Genomic DNA, 10362 nt, shown 5'->3' on the forward strand with positions numbered 1-10362 from the left:
AGCAAATAGTCCAACAGTTTAAGAACAACATTTCTCAATTGCAAGGAATTTAGGGATTTCATCATCTACAGTCCATAATATCACGAAAAGACTCAGAGAATCTGGAGAAATCTCTGCAAGTAAACGGCAAGGCAGAAAACCAACATTGAATGCCCGTGACCTTCAATCCCTCAGGCAGCACTGCATTAAAAACCCACATCATTCTGTAACGGATATTAACCACATGGGCTCAGGAACACTTCAGAAAACCACTGTCAGTGAACACAGTTCGTCGCTCCATCTACAAAGATAAAACTCATACAAAGCAAAAGCCATATATCAACAACACCCAGAAACGCCGCTGGCTTCTCTGGGCCTGAGCTCAGCTGAGATGGACTGACGCAAAGTGTAAAAGTGTCCTGTGGTCTGACGAGTCCACATTTCAAATTGTTTTTGGAAATCATGGACGTCGTGTCCTCCGGGCCAAAGAGGAAAAGGACTGTCCGGATTGTTATCAGTACAAAGTTCAAAGGCCAGCATCTCTGATGGTGTGGGGTGTGTTAGTGCCCATGGCATGGGTAACTTGCACATCTGTGAAAGCCCCATTAATGCTGAAAGGTACATACAGGTTTTGGAGCAACATATGCTGCCATCCAAGCAACGTATTTTTCAGAGATGTCCTGCTTATTTCAGCAATGTAACATGTGCCAAGCCACATTCTGCACGTTACAACAGTGTGGCTTCATAGTAAAAGTGTGCGGGTACTAGACTGGCCTGCCTGCAGTCCAGACCTGTCTCTCATTGAAAATGTGTGTGTCATGATTGGCCCCTCCCAGTCTTGTCCATGTGCGTTTTTGTTTTTGTTTTTCTAGTCTGGCCCCCTCGTTTCATGTCTCCGCCCATGATTGTCTTCACCTGTTTTCCACCTGTCCCTTGTTTACCCTTTGTTACTTAGGCCCTGTGTTTTCGCTGGTCTTTGTATCGGTCTTTGTTTAATGTTTGCTTTGTTTCATCTCTGTCTGTGTAGTTAGTTTGATTCTGCTGTTTGTCATGTCTGAACACCAATCTCTCCGTATTGGCTCTTTGACCCTGGAACGTTTTGACCATGACCCTGGATTTGCCCTTAATAAAAGTCGCTTACCTCCACACATGCGTCTGCTAACTCGCTCCGCGTTACAGTGTGGAGCATTATGAAGCACAAAATATGACAACGGAGACTCTGGACTGTTGATCAACTAAGTTGTACATCAAGCAAGAATGGGAAAGAATTCCACCTACAAACCTTCAACAATTAGTGTCCTCAGTTTCCAAACGCTTCTTGAGTGTTGTTAAAAGGAAAGGTGATGTAACTCAGTGGTAAACATGCCCCTGTCCCACCTTCTTTGGAACGTGTTGCAGGCATCAAATTCAAAATGAGTGAGTATTTGCAAATAACAAAGTTTATCCGTTTGAACATTTAAATATCTTGTCATTATAGTGTGTTCAATTGAATATAGGTTGAAAAGGATTTGCAAATCATCATATTCATGTTTTACACAATGTCCCAACTTCATTGGAATTGGGATTGTAAGGTAGGCCTAAATATAGCTAGATATAGCAAGATAGCAGGTGCTTTTTACAATAAATTCCATGTTGTCACTGTCAAAATGATCATAACACTACAGAAAATTTACCAAGTGTTTTGGAAATTATGGTTTGTGAACACCAGTGAGAACATGTTTGCTTCTGCTGTTGGCATGACAACACTCAAGATAACAGAACAGTTGTGTTCCAGCAAATATAACTTTTTCACAAATGCTAAATGGATCAGAATCTGCAAAAGTAGCTCAAACCGAGCTATGGACATTGAGATAAATTAAGCGATCCCACAACAGGGAAATTCACCTCAGCATTAAACCTGTGCCATGAAATACCCACATACATGTTAGTGTATGCATGCACAGTAGGGGGCAGTGAGCACACTTGTCCAGAGCAGTAGGCAGTCCTATCCATAGCACCTGGGGAGCGGTTGGGGGATAGGTGACTTGCTCAAGGGCACTTCATTCACATATCCTTGGCTCAGGGGTTTGAACTGGTGACCTTTCGGTTGCAAGGCTTGTTCCCTAACCTCCAGCCCTGTCATGTCTTCTGGGTTTCTCAAATGCTAGGGGGTGCTCCCAAGTGAGTCTAAAATGAATGGGTTGATATGGAACATTTGAGCAATATCATAATTCTAATCATATATATATATATATATATATATATATATATATATATATATATATATATATATATATATATATGTGAAAGGGTTAACTCTGCTCCAACTCTGCTCTAAGCAGACTTTGCAGCAAGCATAGCTACTGTCCTTGGCAGTTTGCACAAACAACTTGCTCCTCTTATCGGGACAACATTCTGTCCAGAACCATTTGTTCTCTTTCGTAGGTAAGATTATCGTACACAGAGCAGAAGCCCCCCTCCTTTGGGCAGTTCCGGTGGTCCGTGAGTGTCAGCCTAGCATTTCATGACTGTTAGACAACTTATTTGGGTCCACCCTGTTTGCTTGTACGCAACAGGGCAGGACGTGTTTGTATAAAAGAAGGAGTGCCCTTCTTTCTTTGTGCAGAAGACTTAATAAACTCTTTGATTGATTAAGAGAGTCGTTCTGTCTTCTTGCACCGAGCGCTCCCGCTGCAACTGAGGCTTTCCAAAGGACAGGTGATCCACTCTCTGGTTCCTCTTCATGAACGGACCAAAAACGGCCGGTCCTTTCAAATGGTGACCTCCGACGTGTTCTCTTCACCCAGGTAAGTCCAATTAATCGTTTTTGGACCTCTACCTGGTTGTCGAGATCACCTGGGTGTTCAGAGCGAACCGACCCAGCCCTGTCGGGTGGGCGGGAGTACGAGAGTGAGAGTAGAGAGGGTACATTTAAACCTAAGCGCTTAGTGGGAGACAGGGAACGTCCTATAGTGGAAACTCTCAGTACAGCTCTCACTGTATTTTTCCATACTGGGCACGTCGTTCCAACCAGAGCCGGAAGAGACACCGGCTGCATGGATGCGTAGATGTAATTTGGGTTTGTCCAACCTAGCTGGTTGGACCGAAGGTAATCCGCAAATACCTGCATACCCCAGGGAGGGCACTTTCGATGTGGGCTGTTCCGCACATCGCATGATTAATGAGGGCATAGGGGATCCCGGATGAGACCTATCTTACATGAATGAAAGCTATAAATCGTGGTATGACGTGAAAAAGGTGTGGGGTGAACCGAATAAACTCTCTTTATGTGTGTGAAATTTGGTTTTACGCCATCTGCGCTCAGCCTTTCTGCATTCTCTCATTTGGGTCTGTGCTACTACAGTGATGATATCAGCGGTACATGTTTTCAAAACAAGCATGGACCCTGTGTCCAAATTATCTTTCCCATTCCAGTTCGTATCAGAAGCAGAAAGAACAAGGAGTTTAGGTCAGATACTGTGAATACATCCAACCTGCAGTATGTTGGAGGTAACTCACAGTCTTTGAAACAAAGTGCACAGGTTATTAAGTTAGCTCTACTGAATATCAGATCTCTTACAAATAAGTCTTATATAATTAATGATTTAATTACAACTCACGGGCTTGATTTCATGCTTTTAACAGAGACATTAAACTCATATAGTGCTGATATTGTGTTAACTGAGACGGCTCCACCAAACTTTAACTTTTAAACGTTTCATGCACCGGCAAGAAAGGCGGAAGTGTAGCAATGCTGTTTAATGATACGTTCCAATGCAAGCAGTTACCACTTGGTGATTTCACATCTTTTGAATATTTAGAAGCGATTTTAAAGGGGGCACAAAGAATATTATTAGTAACTGTCTACAGACCTCCAAGGTACAATGCTAATTTTATTGATGACTTCACAGATATGTTATCTTTTATTTCTACTGAATTTGATCATTTTGTTATTGCTGGTGATTTTAACATTCATATTGATAATCACAAGGATAATTACGCCAAAGAACTCTATGATGTACTTGAATCTTTTGAACTTTCTCAGCATGTGACTGGAAGCACACATTGCCATGGTCACACTTTGGATGTGGTTATCTCAAAGGGTCTTAACATTTCAGCCTCTATTAAGGATGTTGCATTGTCTGATCACTACTGTGTATTTTTTGAAATGTGGACTTCAATCCACAGCAGTGCCAGGCAAGTTAGGTTTAAGAAAAGACAGATAAATAACAGGACAGCTGCACTTTTTGTTACCAAAATGTGCTCTTCACCTTGCTAACCATCTGAATCATGACCTTCCTGTTGTGTCTCTCAATGTATCTGGTGTTGATTATAATTTTCTCATTGATACCGGCGCCACGCTCTCTTCGCTATGAGGGGCCTTTATCATCTAGAATCACTAGCTCTGTGGGTATTACAGGACAGCCCTTCTCATCTCCGTATACGCCCCCACTTCAGGTTGTATGCGACGCAGTGCGATTTACTCATTCTTTCGTGTTCATGCCAGATTGTCCCTTTAACCTTATGGGGCGGGATTTAATGAGTAAACTTGGTCTATCCCTGTCCTTTTCTGGTTCGCGCATGACCGTGTCCACGGGAGATTTCAATCGCAATCTCAACATCGCCAATAAATCCTTTAAATCACCTGTGTCTGCTCTGCTGTCTGTCTCACACGCCACAGAGGTTCCTGAGCCTCTGCGTTCCATACCACACACTGTTTGGGCTGCACATAAGGATGATGTTGGCAGGGTTGATTGTAAACTATATGAGGCTACTCTAAAAAGCCCCACTCCTGTTTATGTTATACAATACCCTTTGCCCGAGCACAAACTGTGTGGTATAGACTCTATTCTACAGAAACTTCTTTCTCTAGGTGTGGTCGTCCCATGTCAAAGTGCGTATAACACACCGATTAACCCAGTCCCCAAGCCGGACGGTTCTTGGCGATTCACTCAAGATTTTCGACGCCTTAATGACGCCATCGTGCCTATCGCCCCAATTGTGCCTGATGTCTCTTCGATATTGACCTCCATTCCGTGTCAACACGCATTTTTTACTGTTTTAGACGTTAGTTCTGCTTTTTTCAGCATTCCTGTTGAACCTGACACCCAGCCGATTTTCGCTTTTACTCATCGCCAACGCCAATACACGTGGTCTCGTTTGCCGCAAGGTTTCTGCGACTAGCCTGCGGCGTTCGCCGCGTCGCTCCGAGACCTCATTTCTGACCTTTCCCTCCCCGGGGGTGCTGTGCTCCTGCAGTATGCAGATGACCTTCTGATTTCGGCCCCTGACAGCTCCACGTGCACTGAGGCATCTAAACTGGTCCTCATGCGCTTGGCTACCCTGGGCTTCAAGGTTTCACTAAAGAAACTGCAGTTCTGCCTACCCCGGGTCCAATATCTGGGTCATGAACTATCTCAAGGTCAACGCCTCCTCTCCGCTGACCGAGTGTCATGCATCACGCAGCTTCCCAAGCCCGCCACCAAGCAGGCTATGATGTCTTTCCTCGGCCTCATCAATTACTGCAGACAGTGGATTCCTGACTGCTCCGCGCATGACAAAACACTGCGTGCCTCCTTCACTCACGAACAGGCCATGACTCATCGCCTCACATGGACTACAGCCATGAACTGTGCATATTCTGCTCTACTGTCCTCACTGCAGTCTGCACCAGCCTTGGGCCTGCCCAACTACGCTCTGCCATTTCACCTGTGGGTGTCGGAGTCGGGGGGCACTGCTGCTGCGGTTCTGGCTCAGCCCCACGGGGGAGGTTTGCGCCCTTGCGCATATTATTCTAAAACATTGGACGTTACGGCCCGAGGCCTTCCGTCCTGTCTCCGAGCGGTCGCGGCGTGCGCACTAATGGTACAGGATGCTGAAAAAATCGTTTTAGGTCATGACTTGACCTTACACACCTCTCATCAGGTCTGTCAGCTCCTACATAACTGTTCTACACAGCACTTGTCTGCTCAGCGGCGTGCAGGCTATGAAAACATTTTGTTGAACACCGAAAACCTCACTGTGCGTCCGCACTCCTCACTAGATACTGTCTCTTCCGCTTTAATGCGTTTACTTCTGTTACCACACGACGCCTCCAGTCCCACTCTAGACGTGCATGACTGCGAGACCCGTCTGACCGGTGAAACTTCTATTCGCCCTGACGTGTCTTCCACCCCGTTGCCTTCTGGCCTAGCATTTTATGTTGATGGATCATGTTCCAAGCCATCATCGGATGGCTCAAGACCAAGATGTCACTATATACACGGACAGCCGTTACGCTTTCGCCGTAGTTCATGATTTTGGGGGAATCTGGCATCAACGCGGTTTCGTTACTACTGATAACAAACCCATTTCCCATGCGTCGCTTATCGAGGACCTGATCAGGGCAAGCTTCCTGCCCTCCCGACTGGCCGTTGTTAAAGTTCGCGCTCACCAGCGTAGTAGCGACCCTGACTCTGTTGGTAACAATACCGCCGACTCTGCCGCAAAACGTGGAGCTCTTCATGGCCCCACTTGCCCTTTTATGAATTCGGCTTCCTTCTCCTGTGCTGCACTCACGGTTGACTTACTTCCTGGTCATGATCTTGACTGTATTCAGGCCACCGCCTCGGACTCTGATATCAAGCATTGGCTGTCATCAGGCTACGATCCAGCCGTCAAACCACTGCGCAACGCCCGCACATTGTGTTCTGTTCCTCGTTCCCGATTTTCATGGTATCGCATCGGGAACGAAGAGGGGTAAAGCATGACATGTCCGAATTGTTTTGCATTCACAATTTGAACTCTGCTGTTGATCGCATATTAGACCGTTGTCTTACATGTGCACAGAATAACCCAAAACCGGCCGGACCGCACCAAGTTCTTCCTAAACCGGAAACACCTTTTCAAGAATGGCAAATCGATTTCACACACATGACGACTGTAGGGCCGTACAAATATTTACTGGTCTTAGTAGATAAATTTTTGGTTGGACAGAGGTGTTCCCATGCAATAAAGAAAATGCAAATACAGTTGTGACAAAACTATGCCAAGAAATCATACCGCGTTACGGTGTCCCCTTAGGAATAGACTCCGACAAAGGCACACCGTTCACCTCCAAAGTCACACAGATGCTCGCGAAGCACCTGAGCATAGACTGGGCTTTCCACATCCCCTATCACCCTCAATCCTCGGGTATGGTCGAAAGGGTTAATCGGACTATAAAAGGGCGGTTATGAAAGGCCATGCAGACGCAGAACACTACTAATTGGGTGAAGGTTTTACCTGTAGTTTTGGCCAAACTGCGGATGGCGCGCACAGACACTCTGGGTGGTCTGTCGCCATATGAAATTGTCATGGGACGTCCGTTCCCCCTCCCATGGCGTCAGAAAACGGCTCTGGGGGGAACGGCAGACTTGGATGTGCGTCGCAGCGAGTACACCGCAGGGTTGTTAACTGTTCTGAATGAATACTGGGAGAGGGTCAACCAAACTATCACAGACCCTCCCAGGGTTTCAACCCATGCTTTTAAGCCGGGCGATCAGGTATTGGTCAAGAAATTTGAGAGAAAGGGTTTTTCAGACTCGCCTTTCTCTGAACCCACTACTGTACTCGCTGTCACACGCACGGGGGTATTAACCGATCTTTTCCCACAGTGGATTCATGCCTCTAGATGTCAGTCAGCCCCGCAGTGATGTATATACATGTTAGACGTCTAACTATTTTTGTTTCCTATCTCTAACCTGTCCTGTGTTACAGAAGTGTGTTGCAGTTAATATTAATCCTGTGCCTGGTGGAACGTGCTGGCGGATCCCCCATGGATAACGTTTTCTGGCAGTATGCTAACTGGACTGCCAAGCAGTACCACAATGACTCCTGCTACGTGTGTCACCTGATGCCCTCCAGTGTGAACAAGCCCTCCATGACTACGGCCCCTCTGGATCTCTCTGCTACTCTGCAGGCTGTAGCACACACCTGTCTGTCTCCTGACTGTTTGAATGTTACTCATTATGATTACCCTCACATTAATTATTCTCTTTCTTTATCACAGGATTTTTGTTCTAAAACTCGCAACACTACAGATCTTGCTACATGTTTGCAGTACATTCTTAAATATGTCCTTACTAACTCCTTACTAACTCCTTATTAACTACTTACTCCTTATTTTGCCATGGCTGTCCCCATTATCTGTATGGTTTTGCTGTTGTTGTGTTTGGGTCCTTGTTTTTCCAGATGCCTCATGGAAAGGGTCTACGCGCTGGCCTCTGCGATGCGACCCCCGCGGCCCGTATACCAGCCTCTCATCTCCAGCACCAACCATATGTATGTGTGTTCTCACGCACCACAGTAACTTGCCCTTTTATGCCTCACCAGTTGGTGAGGCATAAAAGAGGGTAATGAAAGGGTTAACTCTGCTCCAACTCTGCTCTAAGCAGACTTTGCAGCAAGCATAGCTACTGTCCTTGGCAGTTTGCACAAACAACTTGCTCCTCTTATCGGGACAACATTCTGTCCAGAACCATTTGTTCTCTTTCGTAGGTAAGATTATCGTACACAGAGCAGAAGCCCCCCTCCTTTGGGCAGTTCCGGTGGTCCGTGAGTGTCAGCCTAGCATTTCATGACTGTTAGACAACTTATTTGGGTCCACCCTGTTTGCTTGTACGCAACAGGGCAGGACGTGTTTGTATAAAAGAAGGAGTGCCCTTCTTTCTTTGTGCAGAAGACTTAATAAACTCTTTGATTGATTAAGAGAGTCGTTCTGTCTTCCTGCACCGAGCGCTCCCGCTGCGACTGAGGCTTTCCACAGGACAGGTGATCCACTCTCTGGTTCCTCTTCATGAACGGACCAAAAACGGCCGGTCCTTTCAATATGTATATATATATATAAAATCATATATAATCATAAATGCTTAAACATTTTTAATGTAAATGAAAACAATAATTTCCTGAATACGGAATAGCATAAAACATTTTACCACTGTTATATATTTTAAGAGGTTTTAAATTCAAGTTATAGGAATTTAAAATGGCACCTCATTTGCAAACGTGACATCTGAGTGTCATCAGCCAAAAAAAGCTAAAAAAAATCAGCTAAAATCTTTCCAAACCCTGTTTGCTGTAGAAAGAAGGAAATAAGTCCTTCTACTTTCTATAATTAAAGGAAAGATCTGGGCAAGTGATGGGAAAGTATTTTAACTTTGTGTTTTTAGCTGTTGAGCCATTTACTCATTGAGGGCTCGCTCGCAGACACCCTCTGGCGTTTTGCAGTTAGGTTTTTGATATAATAGGGGGAAATAGGAAGTAGCCAGACACCTCATAAACCAACTCTGCTACAGGTCACAACTATCCCCCCAAATGTGGAAGTGGAAACATTCAAGCTTCTGAATGAAGAAATGAAGCTAAGCAAATTCTTATCTTATGTGCACTTAAAGCACTCTCATGGAAAAAATTGGCCTGATTCTGCAGGGGTGTCAGAATTGGGCATATCAACAGCAAAGACAGCAGCAGAAAACAAATAAGCATGTTGACTTACAAGGTAGAGTAATATTACACAACTTTATTACAGGAGGTTTCAAACTTTCAAGGCTTATTTGGCATGAGACTGACAAAGACTGACCAAACTTTATGGCGTGAGATCATTTTTTTGTTTCTTTGCATGCTAGTCTGAATGAGACTTACACCTGTAAAATCTACAGAACACTGTGAGACAGGGATGGCACAGATAAGGTTACAGCCTACTTCGCAATCTTTCATGAATAACATTTACAGGGATGTTCCCTCTGCTGTGAGATTTTCACTGTTATCACATTAGCCATGAGACTGATGTCTTGCATCCTTTTATCTTGTCTTTTACGAGCCAACAAGTAGAAGCCAGTCTGAGATTTTCTCTTGTCTGCTCTCTTGCTCAGCCACTCTCTCATTTTCTCTTGCTTGCTTTCTCTGGCAACATCCTCTTGAATCTCTTTGCAGTCTCTGCCATGAGACCCGTGCTGGGAATACCGAGCTACTTCTTATAGCTAGCTGAGTTTTTGGTGTGTGGCATGATGCTGTAAAGCGTTACGCAGTTCTCAATGCAGGTTTTGAACCCTCTCCTCCAAAGTTACATAGTGCAATAGGAGGCATTCCAGGCCTGGAGTGGCAATGATAGAGATGTCATTCTCTCTATTATAAGTCAGTGTAACAACAAAATGATTTTGAAGCTTTTATTTAAAAGTAAAATAGTTGCATAGTGTTGCTTTAAAGACATTCAGCCTGTTTGTTTTGTGCTTCATTTCATGAAGAGCCGTGTCTCTAAATTCAACCCAAACTCAGCCAGAAGCCAGTGATAACATTCACTTTTTTCTCCTGTAATGAGTTGGAGGTGTTAAATCTGACTGAATTGATTTGCTAAATGCTATTTGTGAACTGAACAGCTAAATGCTATTT

The sequence above is a fragment of the Pygocentrus nattereri genome, chromosome 17 (assembly GCF_015220715.1).
Source record: "Pygocentrus nattereri isolate fPygNat1 chromosome 17, fPygNat1.pri, whole genome shotgun sequence".
Lineage (NCBI taxonomy): Eukaryota > Metazoa > Chordata > Actinopteri > Characiformes > Serrasalmidae > Pygocentrus > Pygocentrus nattereri.